We start from the raw sequence: 19,384 nt of genomic DNA, 5'->3' as shown, positions 1-19,384 counted from the left end.
CAGCCTCATTCCAACGAAATGAAAGAAAATATGGAAAGATAAAGAAATAACAAGATGAAAACGGAAAATTTATTCATTCTATTAACACCCAAACTTGGTTGTCACATTTACAAACCACTAATGTAAATATAGAATTCGAAAGATAAGTACAAGTCTCAAAATCTTTGTTTCTCAAATAGAACAAAGCATAAAGTAAATTTACAAGGGAAACTGCCGAGATGACAAGTAGCTACCTCTCGAAATCATTGACAAGCCTCGAAATCCGAAGAAGAAGAAGAAGATCACAAGGGTCCGGGCTCGGAACCTACACAAGTGTATAAGCAAGGGGTGAGTACCAACAACACTGTACCCAATAAGCAACCTAATAAACAAAGCAACCTAGTTAGAAATTGAATACCCCTTTCATCCTAACCGAACCTCCTCAAACTACAACCTGCATAGAAATTAGCTCAAATTAACAGTTTCACAATACACAATTCACATGGCTTAACCACATAATTTAATAGTCACAGTTTCAATAACCAACACACATCAGTGTGCCAATGCACAAGTAACAAGTTGATCACTCACAAGTAACAAGTAGAGAATTCACAAGTAGCAAGTAGATCAATCACAAGTAGCAAGTAGATCAACCACAAGTATCAAAAGACATTAAATCACATGTTTTTATGTCAAATCACTAGCCGAAGTCATTTTTCTTCGGCTTTATATCACATGTTTGATCATGGTGTTAAACAATCAATATAATTAAGCAATGTCACACCATAAGAAAAAGACAACAATTCAGACAATTCAAGTTCACATTTGTGCCATCAAAGCACTTCATCATTCAGTCAAATAGGGGTCACAACAAGGCAATTCACAAGCATTATGATCAACAATTCGCCTTTTCTTTAATCCCCTTATTACTCATTAAGATTAAACAAGTGGAACAATGAACCCTTCCTCAATCCCATTACTCCTCAACATACAAAGAAAGGAAAATAAAGATTCTACTAGGTTACAAAGTTTAAGAGACCACTTGCCTTAATTTAATCAATTAATCAATTGAAAACTTGAGCCTTCTCCTTTCGAACGATATCAAATGCCCCACAATCTAGTTTAATCAAATAATCACAATAAGATTACGGAATTAACACTACCAAACTCAAATAATTTAGACAAAAGGGTCAATCAACTCAAAAATTCAATTCCGAAATCGAGGTTTAAATTCAAAAATCTTTACTTGAAAACATTACTCAAGACATTGGAAACTCATTGGTGAAAATTATTTCGAAAAAAAATTTGAAATCATTTCACAAACCCAATTTTACTTCAACAACTCAAATTCTTGAAAACCCTCAATTTATCAATCCAAAATCTTGATTTGAACACATAAATTCAATATTAATAATGGGTAATTGAAAATTTAAAGTCAAGAAACATTACTCAACTATTTTATCTTGAAAATCCCACTTGAAATTGCCTCCACAAAGTTCTCAAAGCTCCAACAATGGAAAATGGAATAGAAACCCCAAATTTAGATCAAAACACTGTCAGAGGTCCTCCGTAACGCAGACCTCTGTCCGCGAACATGACCGGACAACTCATAAATGAGCCCACGGATGCGCCCTACACTCTGCGAATGTGGAGGTCAAAGCTTTGATCTCTCACGAATGCGGTCACCCCTTCACAATCGCTGAGGGTTGGCTTCAACAATTCAATACAGAAAAATTAGTCAACTCAAAAATCATAAAAGGACCTTAAGATTCGTTCAGAACCCCGCACACACAAACCATATATGCTAATTGGATAAAATCAATGTTCGAGACATAATAGAACTATCAAAACATGAATCTGAGGTCTCTTTGACCTGAAACTCGTGAAAGTCACAAGAAATGAACATAACGCCTAAAAAGGCCAAATAAAGCTCGAGACCTCTAAAAATTCAACCAAGATCTCACCTAGGTCTAAAATCATCCCTCGAGTCCAATGGAACTCTTGAAATTCCAATCCGAGCATCCGATCCGAATGTTGACCAAAGTCAACCCAAAGACAAAAATCTCAACAATTTTCAACTTATGGCATCAAATCCTCAAAACAACTCTGAATCTTAAACCGATAACTCTCATAAACCAATTTCCACATTCTAGAACTAATAGAATCAATGGAATTCCATTTCAACATTCAAAACTCCAAAAGACTCCGAAAACACCTTTTAAGCAACTTAGCCTTTCAAAATTACGAACTTACTCAAATTCTCAATTTTTTTCTCGAAGTTTGTAACCAACTTTCAAAACTCAAATATATGAGACTCGGGGCCAAGATCGGAAAGGTAGAATAGTAATATCATGAAAATATTAAAAAAAAAGATCAACGAGGTCATTACAAACTTATCACAGATACCCCGATGACATTAGTGTTAGGATTTGAAACTTTAGCCAAAAAGATAAGGTTCAGCAGAGGTAATTTTCATTCATATTCAGTTTTCAAAAGGCATACACACATATATCTACATAAGCTTTTCCAAAGTTAGTAGAGGACCATACATATCCAACCACTATTGACTTTCTTACAAAACATATTCATAAAACAAGGACTACCTTTCCTTTACATACTTAACATAATATTTAAGAAAATAACAATTAAACAAAAAACATCTAGAAATATCTCATTTTCTAACACTCCTCCTTGAGATTTTTCTTGGATACTCCCAACTTAGGCATTAGAACTTCAAATTTTTCCTTAGGAAGAGCCTTGGTCATGATGTCTGCAATCTGCTGATCTGAGCTGCAATGAACAAGTTGAACTTTGCCATCCTTCTCTGCTTCCCTGATAGCGTGAAACTTCACATTTATATGCTTGCTACGACCATGTTGCACTGGATTTTTGGCCATAGATATTGTTGACTTGTTGTCAACCTTAATGACAGTAGCTTCAATGTCATTTTGCTCCAGATCACATAGAATCTTTCTTAACCATAGAGCCTGACACTACAAAAAAATGCTTAATTTGTAGCAGTTAACTTGTGGGAGTTTTTAGAAATCCCACGTATAATTCATTTTGTGACATTTTCTTTTGACCCCCACAATATAAAACTTTTTTTGGTGGTTTTATTAAGGAGGTTAGAAAATCACCACAATTTAATATTATTTGTGGCGATTATCGACCCCCAAAAATTTGTTAAATTTGTTACTTATTTATTTTATTTTAATCTTTTTTCAAATTATATAATACAATACATTTGATATTGAAAGTTAATTTCATCATATATTCACACCCTTTTCCTTCTTCATTTTAACTTGATTGTAATTTTATGATCCTCTATTTCTTTTATCTATTAAAATATTTTTTGAATATTTTTTTTTACTTTGTAGATGTAATTTCACTTCAACATTTTATCTAATATGGTTATACTTTACTTTGTATTATTTAGTGATTTTGGTTATCATAACACAAAATTTTAAATTTTATAATTATCAAATTATATATATATATATATATATATATATATAAAAATCAAGTGTCAAATAAATAGTCATTTGCTTTTATATTTATTTTGTTTGATTTTTTTAAGTTTATTTAAGCTTTTATAGTACTTGTTGATTTTTTAAGGTGAAACATTTTAATCAATAGTCATTACAAATTAATAAAAATTTAAAAATAAAAGCTTGTTCTATGTAATAAAAAAAATCTTTTTATCTTTTATTTTGACCCAACTCAACCAAAACTTAATACCTCTCCCTCCAAAATATTTAAAAAGCTTAAAAATATAATTAATTTCCCCTAAAAACCTTTCAAATCCAATCAAAATGAAATAACTACCCCTTCTTCCCACCCATTCCTACTAAAACACGCACACACACATCCCATTTCCTTTCCCCTTAACCCATTTCTTTTTCTTTAACTCCCTTTCCTCTCCTTAATCCCTTTGCCTCTCTCACTCTTCTTTACTTTATTTTTTATTTCATTTTTGTGTGTGTGAATTTGGTAATTACTTCTTCTTTTTTTTTTGATGTAGGCATTGCAAAGTGAAACAAATGGTAAATAACTATTTGAGTATAAAGGTAATTCTTTGTTAGGTGAGTTTGATGATTCATATTAGAATTTAGAATTTATATTATTATTTAATTTATAGGCAGTTTTTATTTTGCAAGTTGATAAAATTTAATGTATCAATAATTTTACATATTGCAGGATTTGTTTAAATTCTCACCACATCGTAAAGTAATTCATACCCAATCTTTGATTGATTTATGGTAAGCCTCAATTTTATTTTGTTTAGTTAAGGATGATGTTATCATTTTACTCTTGATTGGATTTGACTATTACAAATTAAAGGATGATTTTGCATATTAGATTGTGATCAATATCAAGAAGAGGTAGATATACCTCAAAACCTTGATTTGTTAAACAAATGGACTATTCCGAAAGTGAATATAAAAACTATTTATGATTATGGTTGGTTTGATAAAATCTCAAATAAACAGTTGATTAAAACAACTGAGCAATCTTTGGCGTTAAACTCGTCAGAACAAACTATTCGTTTATTAAATAAGTGTGATATTGAATTTTATAAATCTCAATACAAATTCTTGCATATTGGCATGATTCAAATTGCCTTCAAGCCTTTGACTCTTAAAGGGTTACCAGAGACTTTCTTAGCTGCTCTTCGTGATGTGAGAAATCTTAATTTTCGACAGTCTTTGATGGGTTCGATAGAATCTACAGTGGCCTATGGCCCAGTTATTTTAATGCTCAGCCAAATTTGCAGTTATCTTTGACTGATTCTAATATCTTAGATGCTTTAACTTTGAATGTTAAGACGCATGGTTATAACTATGCAGCTGGTTCTGAATTAATCTGCTTGTCTTATAGAATCTATTATAAATTACTTGCTACGCTGAATCCTAGATGTAAGTTATGTGATACATCTAATCAAACTATTTTGGTAGAAACTAATTTCGCCAGATCTAAGGTCACTACTAGAAGACCTATAAAATGGGAAGAAATTAATTTTCCTACTACTTGGATTCTAGATTCTGTTATACCCCTGAACAACTGACAGATGTTGTCACCAATTTTGAATATTCTCATATTAGTCAAAATTCCGATGGAAAAATTTGTATGCAGTTTGATGAAAAAAATATTTCCTTATAGTAGACATTCTTTTGCTTCTGATAGAAGACTGACTATTCAACATATTTCTCCGATAGAACCTTGTTATGGTCCAGCTAGAAATCGGGCTGCTTCTTTCCATACTTTATCAACAGTTATATCTGCAGAAAAACAAAAAATTAAAATTGATCCTCGGTTAAACATTGTTCAAACAAATGATAAATCATCTGATGTTTCTGATAAAGATATTCCTTCTGTATCCGAGATGAATTTTAATCTTAATGATACTTAATGATGAGAGAACATCAAATTGATTTTAGTCCAAGTTCACTGGCAAGAAAATATATTCAAAATGAATTTTTAAATGAAAAATGGAACCGGTTTAAAATTTGGTTTTTTGACACTTACAGTAGAGAAGATTTAAATAATATTTCTCAAGAATTTTATGAAACTTGTGCATTACATAATTATATTATGTTCTTTGTGCCTTGGTTTATAACCACTTATTTACCTTTATTCATCAACGTTCTTGAACGATCTTACAAAGATGAATCAGGTAATATTATTCAATCCATTTATCCTCCTCAAGCTCCGTTTATTTTACCAAATAATACTGATATTACTTTTACTGCTTTTCATAAATTTATTGATAATGAGGTGGCCGCAGTAAGTATTAATGAGATTAATCGACTTATTTCTCAAAATAATTATTTGGGTTTGTATGTTAAAGTCATCGGTGAACATATTTTTTCTCTAGATAAGAAGTTAGATAATCTAACTCATCTGATTATTCAAATTGATGACAAGTTAAAATCAATGAAACAAGTCTCTAAACAGGCTTCTACGTCCAAACAGCCTAATGTCCCTATTCAAAGACCTCTTGAGATTCAGGATTTTATTCTTAGACCTCTTTATGATCTTGAAAGCCTTTTAGATAAAAAGTTTTTAGAATTTGGTGCAACTGCGAAACCAATAAGCCTGGCTGAAGATTTTGCAGATGAAATGGAAGCCACTTTCGATTTCAAGACACAAGTGGAAATGGAGGTTAATAAACTTCATGGTTATCCAAAGAAGAATAGTGGTAACACGTATGCTAGAAAACCTAGTATGCAAACTTACTATTATCCCAGACAAACTCCTCAAGATGTTTTAATAGAGGAAAGAGATTGAAATCAAACTAACACCTCTTATAGTGGAAGCGAGATTTATGAATGGAATCTCCATGGTTTGACTGATAGACAATTAACTATTTTAGTTCATAGGATGCTTATGTATGCTACCATCTGCAAGAACGTTAATAACACCGACAGGACTATTTGCAAAATGATTATTGCAAGTTTTACGGGTCAATTAATAGGTTGGTGAGATAATTATATGACCCTTGATGCAAAGTCAACAGTCATAAACGCTAAGGCTACAGCCGAATGAGTTAATAACCTAGGATTTGCTTTAGTTAAAAATAGAGAAGACGCTGTTAATACTTTCGTCTTGACCATCCTAGAACATTTTAGTGGTAGATTTACCAATCAATATGAAACCATTAGATCTTTACTAAATGGTCTTAGATGTAAACATTTAGGTGAGTTTAGATGGTATAAAGACACTTATTTAAGTCGGGTAATGGAACTTCCCGAAAATGGCTTAGAATTTTAGAAAGCCAAATTTATTGATGGTTTACCTTCTTTAATTGTAGAAAGAGTGAAAAAGACTCTTAGAGATCCGCAAGGAATTATTCCCTATAGTAATTTTACCTATGGAAAGCTTATTGGGGCTTGTACGCAAGAAGACATAAATTTGTGCAATGAGTTAAAACTCTCAAGACAGCTAAATATGGATAAGCTTAGAGAAAAGTCTCAATTAGGAGATTTTTGTACTCAGTTCGGTTAACCAGATGCTTTTAAAGGTACCAACCGAGAAACTTCTAAATCAGAATCTCATAGATCTCATCATAAGAAAAGAAGATTTAAGAGAAGGACTAGAGAAGAAAGAGATGAGCGTAGGGCTCATCGTAAATCTCATAGATTTACCAAGAATAGATTAAGGCGAGATCTTGATAAGATTAAGTGTTATAAATGTGGAAAATTTGGGCATATAGCTCCAAGTTGTAAGCTAGAAAAGCTTAAGACTCTAGAACTTGATGATGATATTCAAGAGAAGATTTATAGTTTTCTATATACTTCTGGTTCTGAATCAGATTATGATGATTCTGAAGCAAGTTATGCAACATAGGATGAGAAACCTGAGTCTTCTAAGGTTCATCAAGATTCGAATGATGCTTGCAAATGTCATGGTGATGTTTGTCACTGCGAACATGATGAATTCTACAAGCTACAATCTCAGTTCGAAGACATGAATATTTTCACTATCACTGCAGACAATGTGATAGAACTTCTAAAAGAAGTTACCGATAATACTCTTCGTGAAAAGATCATTCAATTGGCTGCTAGTAAAACAAGCTCTTCAACTAGTATTCCTAGTGATAAAAAGGTTAAAGACTATTTTAATTATTCTGCTCCTTACTCCTTGTCTGAAATTCATAATAGACTCTCTTCTAAACAAACCATGGTTATTCATGATACCTCTTTTGATGCTTTAAAAGGAGAAATTGAACATTTGAAGGAAGAAATTAAATTTCTTAAACAAAATCATATTATTTATGATCACCGTCTTACTCAGATTGAGTCTTCTAATAGCAAAGGAAAAAATAAGGTTGATGAATCTACTGCTGAAGAAAATATTCTTGCCAACACTTTGAATATTGGAAGACTTCCATGGTGATTTGGAAGGCTTTATCAAACCTTTTTGATAAAAACATATTTTATTTCGGATCAATATTCAAAGTGTTGGCAAGAATATTTTCTTCAGTAGTAGATTCATCAACCTTATTTTTTCCTTTGCTATTAGCAGACTCAATCTGAGTAAGACGGTGATCATAAATAATATGATTTTGTTTAAGAAATTTAATTTCTTCCTTCAAATGTTCAATTTCTCCTTTTAAATCATCAAAAGAGGTATCACGAATAACCATGGTTTGTTTAGAAGAGAGTCTATTATGAATTTCAGACAAGGAGTAAGGAGCAGAATAATTAAAATCATCTTTAACCTTTTCATCACTAGGAATACTAGTTGAAGAGCTTGTTTTACTAGCAGCCAATTGAATGATCTTTTCACGAAGAGTATTATCGGTAACTTCTTTTAGAAGTTCTATCACATTGTCTGCAGTGATAGTGAACATATTCATGTCTTCGAACTGGGATTGTAGCTTGTAGAATTCATCTTGTTCGCAGTGACAAACATCACCATGACATTTGCAAGCATCATTCGAATCTTGATGAACCTTAGAAGACTCAGGTTGCTCATCCTCTGTTGCATAACTTGCTTTAGAATCATCATAATCTGATTCGGAACCAGAAGTATATAGAAAACTATAAATCTTCTCTTGAATATCATCATCAAGTTCTAGAGTCTTAAGCTTTTCTAGCTTACAATTTGGAGCTATATGCCCAAATTTTCCACATTTATAACACTTAATCTTATCAAGATATCGCCTTGATCTATTCTTGGTAAATCTATGAGATTTACGATGAGCCCTACGCTCATCTCTTTCTTCTCTAGTCCTTCTCTTAAATCTTCTTTTCTTATGATGAGATTTATGAGATTCTGATTTAGAAGTTTCTCGGTTGGTACCTTTAGAAGCATCTGGTAAACCGAATTGAGTACAAAAATCTCCTAATTGAGACTTTTCTCTAAGCTTATCCATCTTTAGCTGTCTTGAGAGTTTTAACTCACTGCACAAATTTATGCCTTCTTGCGTACAAGCCCCAAAGAGCTTTCCATAGGTAAAATTACTATAGGGAATAATTCCTTGCGGATCTCTAAGAGTCTTTTTCACTCTTTCTACAAATAAAGAAGGTAAACCATCAATAAATTTAGCTTTCCAAAATTCTAAGCCATTTTCGGGAAGTTCCATTACCCGACTTAAATAAGTGTCTTTATACCATCTAAACTCACCTAAATGTTTACATCTAAGACCATTTAGTAAAGATCTAATGGTTTCATATTGATTGGTAAATCTACCACTAAAATGTTCTAGGATGGTCAAGACGAAAGTATAAACAACGTTTTCTCTATTTTTAACTAAAGCAAATCCTAGGTTATCAACTCCTTCGGCTGTAGCCTTAGCGTTTATGACTGCTGCCTTTGCATCAAGGGTCATATAATTATCCCACCAACCTATTAATTGACCCGTAAAACTTGCAATAATCATTTTGCAAATAGTCCTGTCGGTGTTATTAACTCTCTCCCAGATGGTAGCATACATAAGCATCCTATGAACTAAAATAGTTTTTTATTTTTTTTTATTTTTATTATTATTATTATTATTATTATTATTATGGTTATTCTTATTATGGTTATTATGGTTATTATGGTATAAGAGAGAACATCAAATACATAATCTTATAATTTTTTGTCAAATCAAAACTTTATATGAATTTATGTTTGAAATGAATTGATTTTTTTATCATGTACGAAGATGTATGTATCAATATATGTTTATCTAATTATGTATAATGTTTTCATTGTTTCAGATGCGGAGATTGAGCTTATTTCTCTTTGGATAAAAATATTGGATGACAACAACTTAAATCACCAAATAAATGCATGCTATAGAATATTTTGTTATTTATTTTGATGTAGATTTTAAAGGATTTAAAATTGTAATGTTGAAGTTGTTATAAAAAAAATTGGATTATTTTTATTTGATATAATTTTAATTTGTGAAACTTATTAATACAAATTTATTTAATGAAATTTGATTTGCTTTAAATGTGTTATTTACAAAAATTATTCATTCTTTTGAAGACCTGATGAAAATCAAATTCCACATTTATTGTTAAAATAATAATAATAATAATAATAATAATAATAATAATAATAATAATAATAAATTTGTAAGATTCCATAAATCAAATTATATATTTAAATATTAATCTCATGTCATGACAAATTTAAATCCACACAAATTTAATTTTTAAAATATTGAGATCATACTGTGAAGGTTCTAAACTATCACAAAATGAGACTGAAAAACCTCCTCAAATTAAAAGTCATTTTGCGGGGAGCGTCGTGGAGGTTTACTAAAACCGCTGCAAATATGCTCGTGGCAAGGGTAATTGTAGCGTTTTTAGAAATCGCCACAATTTAATTTGTGGGATCCCAAAACCGCCATAAATTGATAAAATAACCCCCATAAATTGAGCATTTTTTTGTAGTGTGATTAGTTGCACCTTCAGCGACATGTATTCTGCTTCAGCTACCACCTCTTGCTTCTTTGAATTCCATGAGAACATGCCTGAACCAAGTGTAAAAGCATATCCAGAAGTGCTTTTCATATCATCAACGCTTCCTGCCCAATCACTATCTGGATAACCCATCAGTTGCCTTTGATCTTCCCTTTTAAACCAAATACCATAATCAGCAGTTCCTTTGATATATCTCAACGTTCGTTTAGCAACACCAAGATGAAGTTGACTTGGAGCTTGCATAAATCTCGACAGTAGACTTGCCGCGAACATGAGATTGGGTCTTGTTGCTGTCAAATATAGCAAACTACCAATCAGACTTCTATAAACTGTTGGATCAGCCCTGTCACCTCCTTCAAAGTTCAAAATCTTTTCATTGTGAACCAGTGGGGTCGGTACAAACTTGCACCTCTCCATCTTGAACCTTTTAAGAATATCCCATGCATATTTTCTCTGAGAAATAAAGATTCCAACAGTAGCTTGATGAATCTCCATTCCCAGAAAGTAACTCATTTCACCCAAATCTGACATTTCAAACTTGGTCTTCATTTCTTGCATAAACTGATTCACCATAGCTTTATTGCTTCATGTTATCAGAAGATCATCAACATAGAGTAACACCACACACACATCTCCTCCTTTAGCCTTCTTCACATATAAAGTGGCTTCATTTTCACTTCTCTTGAAGCCACAATGAATGAGATGATCATCAATCTTACTGTACCATGCTCGAGGAGCCTGCTTTAATCCATACAATGCCTTATGAAGTCGGTAAAATTTATCCTCCATTCCTGCAACTTGAAAGCCTTCTGGTTGATCAACATAGATCTCCTCCCGCAACAATCCATTTAAGAATGCCGATTTCACATCCAAATAATACAACTTCCAATTTGACTGAGCTGCCAAAGCAAATAGCAGCCTTATTGTATCATGTCGTGCAACAGGTACAAACATGCCTCCATAATCCAGACCTGCAACTTGCGCGTAACCTTTCACAACAAGCCTTGCTTTGTATTTATAAACTGAGCTATCTGGATTAAGTTTGGTTCTATAAATCCACTTCACCCTGATCACATTTATGTTTTTGGGTTTATCAACCAACTTCCAAGTATCATTCTTTTCTATCATACCAATCTCCTCCATCATAGCTACAATCCAAACTTCATGTCTTGATGCTTCTTGATAGCTATTTGGTTATGAGATTACAACATTACATCTTTCATATATCTCGGAAAGGGACCTTGTCTTCAAAATTGGTGAATTAAGTGAGGATTCCCCATCTGATTCTTCGTCTTCTTCTAGCGTTTCAGACCCAAATGATTGGATTTCAGGCAGCGGACTCAAGTTCTGAAAAGCTGCATTATCTTTCTCAATTTGCTCATTATCCCAGTTCCAATAAGCATGCTCATCAACGACTACATCTCTTCGGATTGAAATACTTTTTGTTTGCACGTTGAAAACTCTATAACCCTTAGATTGTGATGAATAACCAATAAAGATCCCTAATTCACCTTTTGGTTCGAGTTTGCTTCTTTTGATAGAAGGAACATGAGAATAGTATATCGAACCAAAAACTTTTAGATGCTTGGCAGATGGCTGTATTCCACTCCATGCCTCAGTAGGAGTCTTTTCGTCCACATATTTTGTTGGCAGCCTATTCAACAAATACACTAAAGTATGAATAGCTTCTGCCCAAAAGCTTTGTGGCAGTTTCTTTTCCAGCAACAAACACCTAGCCATTTCAACTACTATTATGTTCTTCCTCTCCGAGAGTCCATTTTGTTCGGGCGAATAGCTTAATGTCAACTTGTGATCAATCCCTATATCTTCACAATACTTATTGAACTCATTTGAAGTGTATTCACCACCATTGTCTGACCTCAAAGCGTTTAGCTTACAACCACTTTGTCTTTCCGCAAAAGCTCTAAATTTCTTGAAACTGAAAATACTTGAGACTTGTTACTCAGAAAATACACCCAAGTCATCCTTGTTAAGTCATCAATAAAGACCACAAAATATTTATTGTGTCCCAAAGATGATGCCTGCATAGGTCCACACACATCAGTGTGAACTAGTTCAAGTTTTTCAGTTGCCCTCCGGGTAGCATTTTTAGGAAATGATTTCCTATGTACCTTACCCATTTGACATGACTCACAAACTTTTTTAGACAGTGAAATCTCAGGTAAATCCTTAGTCAAGCCTTTTTCATACATAGACTTTAAAGTAGCATAGTTAAAATGACCATATCTTTTGTGCCACAACCATGACTCATCCTTACTTGCAAAATTTGCACTATCAAACCTCCCATCTAAAGGAAAAGTTTTATCCACCATTTCTACATTAACAATCAAACTATCTTCAGAGTCAAGGATCAAACAATGTTTGCCCTTAAAAAATAAGAAATAACCTTTAGACATCATTTGAGCCACACTTAACAAGTTACATGCTAAACAAGGAACATACAACACATCATGTATTAAATTTGTACCTTGTGTAGTCTGAAAGGAAACTGAACCCTTTCCATGTGCATCAACCATTTCACCATTTCCCATCCTAACTTTAGCTTTGAATGACTTGTCAAGTGTGTGAAACAAGAGCTCATTGTGTGACATATGACTCGTATATCCACTATCTATGAACCATGAGGATTTGTTGGTTGTGTTTTCTACATGAGAAGCCATAAACAAGCTTTCTTCTTCATTTTTGGACTTTTCAACAAAATTTGCCTGTTGCACATGGTTTTGTTGTGGTTGATTCTGCCTAGCCCTGCAATTTTTCTCAATATGACCAATCTTTCTACAGAATCTACACTGAATCAGTGGCTTTCCTTTGAACCAACAATTTTTTTCTTGATGATTGGTTCTTTTACAATGGCTGCAAGGTGGAAACTTCCCTTTCTTTGAAGATTCCTTCCTTGGTTTTCCCTTTTCTACTTTATCTCCTTCCATCCTTCTATTGTCCTTTGTAGGCTGTTTGCCTTTATGTTGTGCTTGAAATGTCGCTTCTGCTACTTCTTCATCTCTTATACTTGATCTTTGTTCTTGGGCTTGCAAATTGCTGATCAGTTCTGCCACAGATAAAGTCTTTAAATCACAAGATTCTTCTATTGCTGAAATCTTGGACTCAAACCTTGCTATTAAGCTTATCATCATCTTCTCCACCACCTTTGAATCTGGAAAGGTTTCACCAAATAACCTTATTTTGTTTACAATCTCCACAAGTTTGGCAGAATACTCTTTCATAGTATCTCCTTCTTTCATCCTTAACATCTCAAATTCTCTTTTGAGAGTTAAGAGTTTGGCAGTCTTCACTCTGTCACTTCCATCGAACTCCTCTTTTAGCTTCTCCTATACTTCTTTAGGTGTTTCACAAGCCATTATTCTTGTGAAAATCACATCTGAAAGTGTTGAATGAAGACATGTGAGAGCCTTGGGTTTCCTTGACTTCACATCTTCATAAATCTTCGTTTGTGCAACAGTTGGATTTGGTCCAAGTGGAAGAGGATCATCTTCACTTTCAATTGTTTCCCATAGACTAAAAGCTTTGAGATATGCCTTCATCTTTATCACCCATATGTGATAATTTCCTCATGTAAACATAGGAGGGCCTGCACCCAAGAAGTTGTTGGATGCCATGTTAGTGCTGCTCAGCTCTCACCTTAGAAGGAGAAAAAACCTTTGCCTTCTTGCCTTCACAATTCCCTTAAGAAGAAGGGCACTGATACCACTGTTAGGATTTGAAACTTTAAACAAAAAGATAAGGTTCAGCAGAGGTAATTTTCATTCATATTCAGATTTCAAAAGGCATACACACATATCTACATAAGCTTTTCCAAAGTTAGTAGAGGACCATACATATCCAACCACTATTGACTTTCTTACAAAACATATTCCATAAAACAAGGACTACCTTTCCTTTACATACTTAACATAACATTTAAGAAAATAACAATTAAACAAAAAACATCTGAAATATCTCATTTTCTATCAATTAGTTGTAAGATGTCATTCGTCTAGGGGTAGAGGCTCCATCGTGAGTCTAGGTTTAATTAATATGATGGTGGTACATTCCAGATTCTAACTGGTCTTTCTTCCAAGCTCGATTACACCACACACAAATAGTCCCCTACATTTTGGATACTTAATGAAATATATGTGAGAAGCAGAAGAGTTGATACTTTGGTGGGAGAACACTTGAAAAGACTTCTTTCAGAAAATAGTTATGCATCAGTGCCATCATTTATGGTCTTTGAATCTCATTCGACTATGTCTCTCTGATCCTGTGAAAAAGGCATGTAGCACCCACTAGTTAGGAGAGATGTAACACTCCAAAAATTCGAAGCTAAAATTAGAATCATTCTTCGTCTGCATATACATTTGAACCCGATAATTTCTAATTTTATGTAGGTCTATAGGTCAATTGGTTAGTGCTTTGGAATGAATTAAGATAAGATGAATCCTCTAGAAAAATGTTGAATTGAAAACTTCTTTACCGTTTGAGTTTCGATATAAGAATTTTACTATGATCAACTTTAAATAAGAACCTCTCTTAGAATATGAAGCATTTTCTATCTCAAGTCCCACCAAATTTAACACATTTGAGTCTTCTTTCCAATACCACCGATTGTTCATAAAACTGAGTTTAGAGTAAAAACTTATGAACATTTTAGTAACGCAATGTCAAACAGTGAAAACCGACAGCCCGAATGATGAACTGTGGTTTGATTTCAAGGGTCAAATGATGGAATGCTGTTTTGGGTAGTGAGTGAAAAAGTTGTCTAGGGATAGCACTACTCAAACGGTGGACTGTCCATTAGTTTCATGGCTGATGAGTTTGTATTTTACAAACTTATTTAGCTCGTAAGCATAAAGAATTGCCTCATTTTTGTGTTATTTAGAAGTACTTAATGTCATTTGTTCTCTTATATACAAGCATTTCTTGGAAACAAAGAAAATAAAGAATTAGAGTTGAAAGCAGTCTGTCTAAGTATTGGTGAAGAACATGTGTGCTTCAAGTCAGCACATGCGTCTCGCATTTACCAAGTGCAGGAAGAATTGAAGGAAGACTCATTTGGAATTTCAGGCACTTGCATGCTGCAAGTCTTTATCTTCATTTTGTAGATACTAGCGAAGTGAGCGCGTGATTCCAAAGGGCAAAATTGTCTAAAAGGCAATTACGTACTTTGGAAGCTTCAAGAATATTTTGAGGATCTGTGCAAGGATATTGTAGATATTTTTTACCTAATTGGATATTAGACATTGAATTGCATTGAGTAGAAAGTAGAATACACAGTGTAATGTCCCACAACTTCTAAGCAATGATTCGAACCATCCTTTATATGCGTATAGGACTGAACCCAATGATCTTTGAGTTGTACATATATGTTAAGGTCCTTTACTAGGTGTAGTAATCGTATCAAATGTGGTTTAGGGTCGTAAGGTACCTCAAAAATCAAGTAAAGTTCAAAGTATTTCTATCGGCTATGTTTTCAAATGAGTTCATACAAGGGTCAACTTCAAATAACCATATCTCTCAGAATAGTAAGATATATGTAACCCATGACCTATAAAATTAAAGCTCTTCGAGTATTTTTTTCCAACACCGCTAACGACTCGTTAATTCGACTATTGAGCAAAAAGTTATCTTCATTTTACTAGAGGGACATCAAGTTGGTCGTGCGCTCCGAGAATCTGGTAGCATGGGCGCACCACGGCAGGTCATTTTTCTAGCAACCTTTTTAATTTTTAAGTGGTTCTGCGCTCCACGCAGCCCTTAGCTTGGGAGCAGTGTGCCAGACCAGTTTTCGAGGGTCTAGATTTTAAGATGCTATTTATTTAGTTAAGTTGGAGGGTTGTCATAAAATTCATCTTGGACGACCTAAGACTTATTTTCTCTCAAATTCTCTCCTCTCCTTATCTCCAACACCAAGGTATGTTCCTCTCATGTATCTAATCTAAACAATATCAATCTCTCTAATCATGAATTCTTGACAAGATTCTAACATCAAATCTTTCTCCCATATCTAACGAAAACAAGAACTCATCCAAAAGTTCAAGAAAAGACTTTTGAAGTTACTCTTCAAAGTTAGAGTTTCAATTAGAGTGATCCAAGGTATGTAAGGATATTATAGTGAGTGAATGCGTTCTTCCTCATGCCATGCATCTAAATTTTAGTTAGCAAGGTTTAACTAGGGTTTCAAACTCAAGGTTTACTACATTCGGATGCTGTACTTACTCCCTTATCATGAACTTTTTATTTTTGTTGTGGGTATTTCAACATATTATTTATTGGATGATTATTAATCATTATCATACTTATTTCATTTAATGAACCATATTTAATTAATCAAAGCCTTGATATATCAGTTCTTATTGCATTATCTTCGTGAAGAAAATAAGTCTAGTTTAAAGAAAGCAAAATCAGTTTTAGAGAATGGATTTTTAGTCCGTCTTTAAAGTAAATTCAGTGCATTGGTAAAAGAGTATTCATAGCAGTGAGTCAAAATAAGTCTAGTTTAAAGAAAGCATTATTGCATGTTTCGGAAGTAGTATTGAGCATCGAGTTGGGTAGCAGTTAATACAACTCAAAACCCATAAACTGTTCCGCCAGCATAGATAAGATTGTGTAGTTGATTTGAGAGACTTCTCACAACCTCATTGAGGGCATTTTAGATGGATCCATAAGTTAAGTGTTCTTGTCCTATACTCCAACAAGGTATAGGATGACTCTGGCAACGTGGGCTAGACGTTGTATCATCACGAGTATCATAGTGATGGTTGTCATTTAGAGAAACTCACCAAGAAAAGTAAAGTATATTATTTTAATATTTTGCTATTATTGCATATTTCATTGAAGAGCTTTAATGATTTCATCTGATGTTCATGCTTCACTTTTAGCCAGGTTACTTTTAGTTTCTTTTTAGTTCAACTATTTATTTTATTCAGTATTATTACATACCATACATTTCATGTACTTACGTCATTTGACGCTGTATCATTTTATGATGCAGTTTCAGGTACTCTTAATACAAGTCATTCATTAAGATCACTTTTCACTAACACTTGGAGAGACCTCCTTACTTCTAGAGAGCTCTAATTTAGTTAGTTTAGTTTATTTGATTTTTTAGTCATTGCTCGTTGAATATTTAGGTAGTCGTGGGTCTTGTCCTGACACTTATCTTTGAGTTAGTAGATACTTCATAGATAGAAAGAGTCAGTGAGTCAATTCAATCTTTTGTATTTAGAAGTTTAAACATTATTATCATTATTCATATTCAGATTTATTTCAGACTTTTGCATGAGATACATTTAGTTGATTTTAAATTCTCATTTTATAAGGCTTCCACATGTATGTTTAGTCTTCTGCTCAATAGTCAGCCAGGTCAAGGGTTCGCTTTGGACCAAAAATGGTTTTCGTGTGCCAGTCAAATCCAGGGTATTGGCACGGGCTGTGACATATAGTTAGTACAATTTCTTAGCTTTTTCTTCTAGGAAAACACTAGGTTTGCTAAATTAAAGCCTAGAATTGATATTATTTGCTTATGATAAATTCATTTGAGAAATAAACTTGAAATAGAATGTCTTATACACAATAGAAACCAAAGGGGAAGAGAATTACCTTTTATTCACAAGAAATACCAAGAAATACGTAGAAACACCTCCAGCCGAGCCCACATTAATAACTTCTTCATCTTTAGGGAATGAAAGAAGAGAGACATATAAACACCCATCTATTGTCGCACAGGTGGACCCATAGTCATAGGGCCGATATAGTTGATGCAGAGAAGGACTCACATGAGTGGAGGTCAATAGATTCCTCCAGCTCCGGAGATACGAACCAAAGTTCACAATTGCAAGCTCACCCAAGGGACTAGGCCTCGCAGGTGCAACCTTGCAAGAGTGGTCATTGTTGTAATGTCTCATTTCTCGTGAATTTATTTTTAATTATGAAATGGCTATTTTTCCCTTTCTATTAGCATTTTTATGCTTAGTTTGTGATGTGAGAATCGTTAGTGTGGTCCCCGATATGATCATGTGTATTATTAGTGATTTTGACCCTTTTGAATTAAGAATTCTTGATGTAATTGACTTTGATTGTCACGCCCCGAGGCTACCCCATGGACGTAAACATGAAACTTAGGATCACGAGTGACCCCAAGCTAACCTTGAGCTGACATATCATAAGCATATGAACAATTTACTGAAATATAAGATATTATGCGGAAGCTTAAATCATGAGATAAACTAAAAAGATGGGGAATACCCAATACTGTCTGAATATAAAACTGAATATGAGTTCAATAACAACTGGAAGATCAAACTCAAAACTCAAGCTAATTCTAACTATGTCTGGAATAAGCCTCTAACTGACTAAAGATGCTGGGACATGCACCTAACAAACTCTAGTAAAACTGAAACTAAAAGACTGAATGGAAAGCATGTCAATCGTCCTCGAAGAATGAGGACTGACCACTGATATTGCTGAACTGGAGATCGGGAACCGATCTATGCGTGATCTGAATGCTGAGGACCTGAACCTACATCACGAGAAGATGTAGCGCAGAATATGTGTCAGTACTTGAAAGGTACTGAGCATGCAAGATAGAATAAAGCTGAACAACATATATATAGCTGAAATAAAGCATACTGATCAATGATATAAGGTGAACATGAAGAATATGCTAAACATGTTAAATATGAACTAAACTGAATTCAATGACCAAGTTCGTAACATACTGAAACTGAATACTAAACTGTAACTGGTAACTTGGTCAAATACAATAGAGTCTGACTATGGGAGTTATTATTAATCGACATTAAACCACGAGAGCTATCCGCGGAGTTCGATGTATATGCCCCAACGAGAGGACCCAATATACCTTACCAGGGGTATAAAGGCATGACTGATGTGATCACTAAAAATGTTGCCCACAGATGGGACTTAACCTACGGGGGCACGTAGTTCTGGGACTATGAGGGTGACTG

At 33.7% G+C, this 19,384-nt stretch overlaps 1 protein-coding gene across 1 annotated transcript in view; it reads left to right on the top strand.

Moving 5' to 3' along the window:
• LOC125865077 (ferredoxin-1, chloroplastic) overlaps positions 1-19,384 on the top strand; it is a 791,835-nt gene that overhangs the window by 424,574 nt on the left and 347,877 nt on the right. The window lies entirely within an intron of this gene.

The sequence above is a fragment of the Solanum stenotomum genome, chromosome 5 (genome assembly GCF_019186545.1).
Source record: "Solanum stenotomum isolate F172 chromosome 5, ASM1918654v1, whole genome shotgun sequence".
Lineage (NCBI taxonomy): Eukaryota > Viridiplantae > Streptophyta > Magnoliopsida > Solanales > Solanaceae > Solanum > Solanum stenotomum.
Note: the sequence above shows the minus strand (reverse complement) of the source record. Positions and strands in the feature narration are given on the sequence as shown.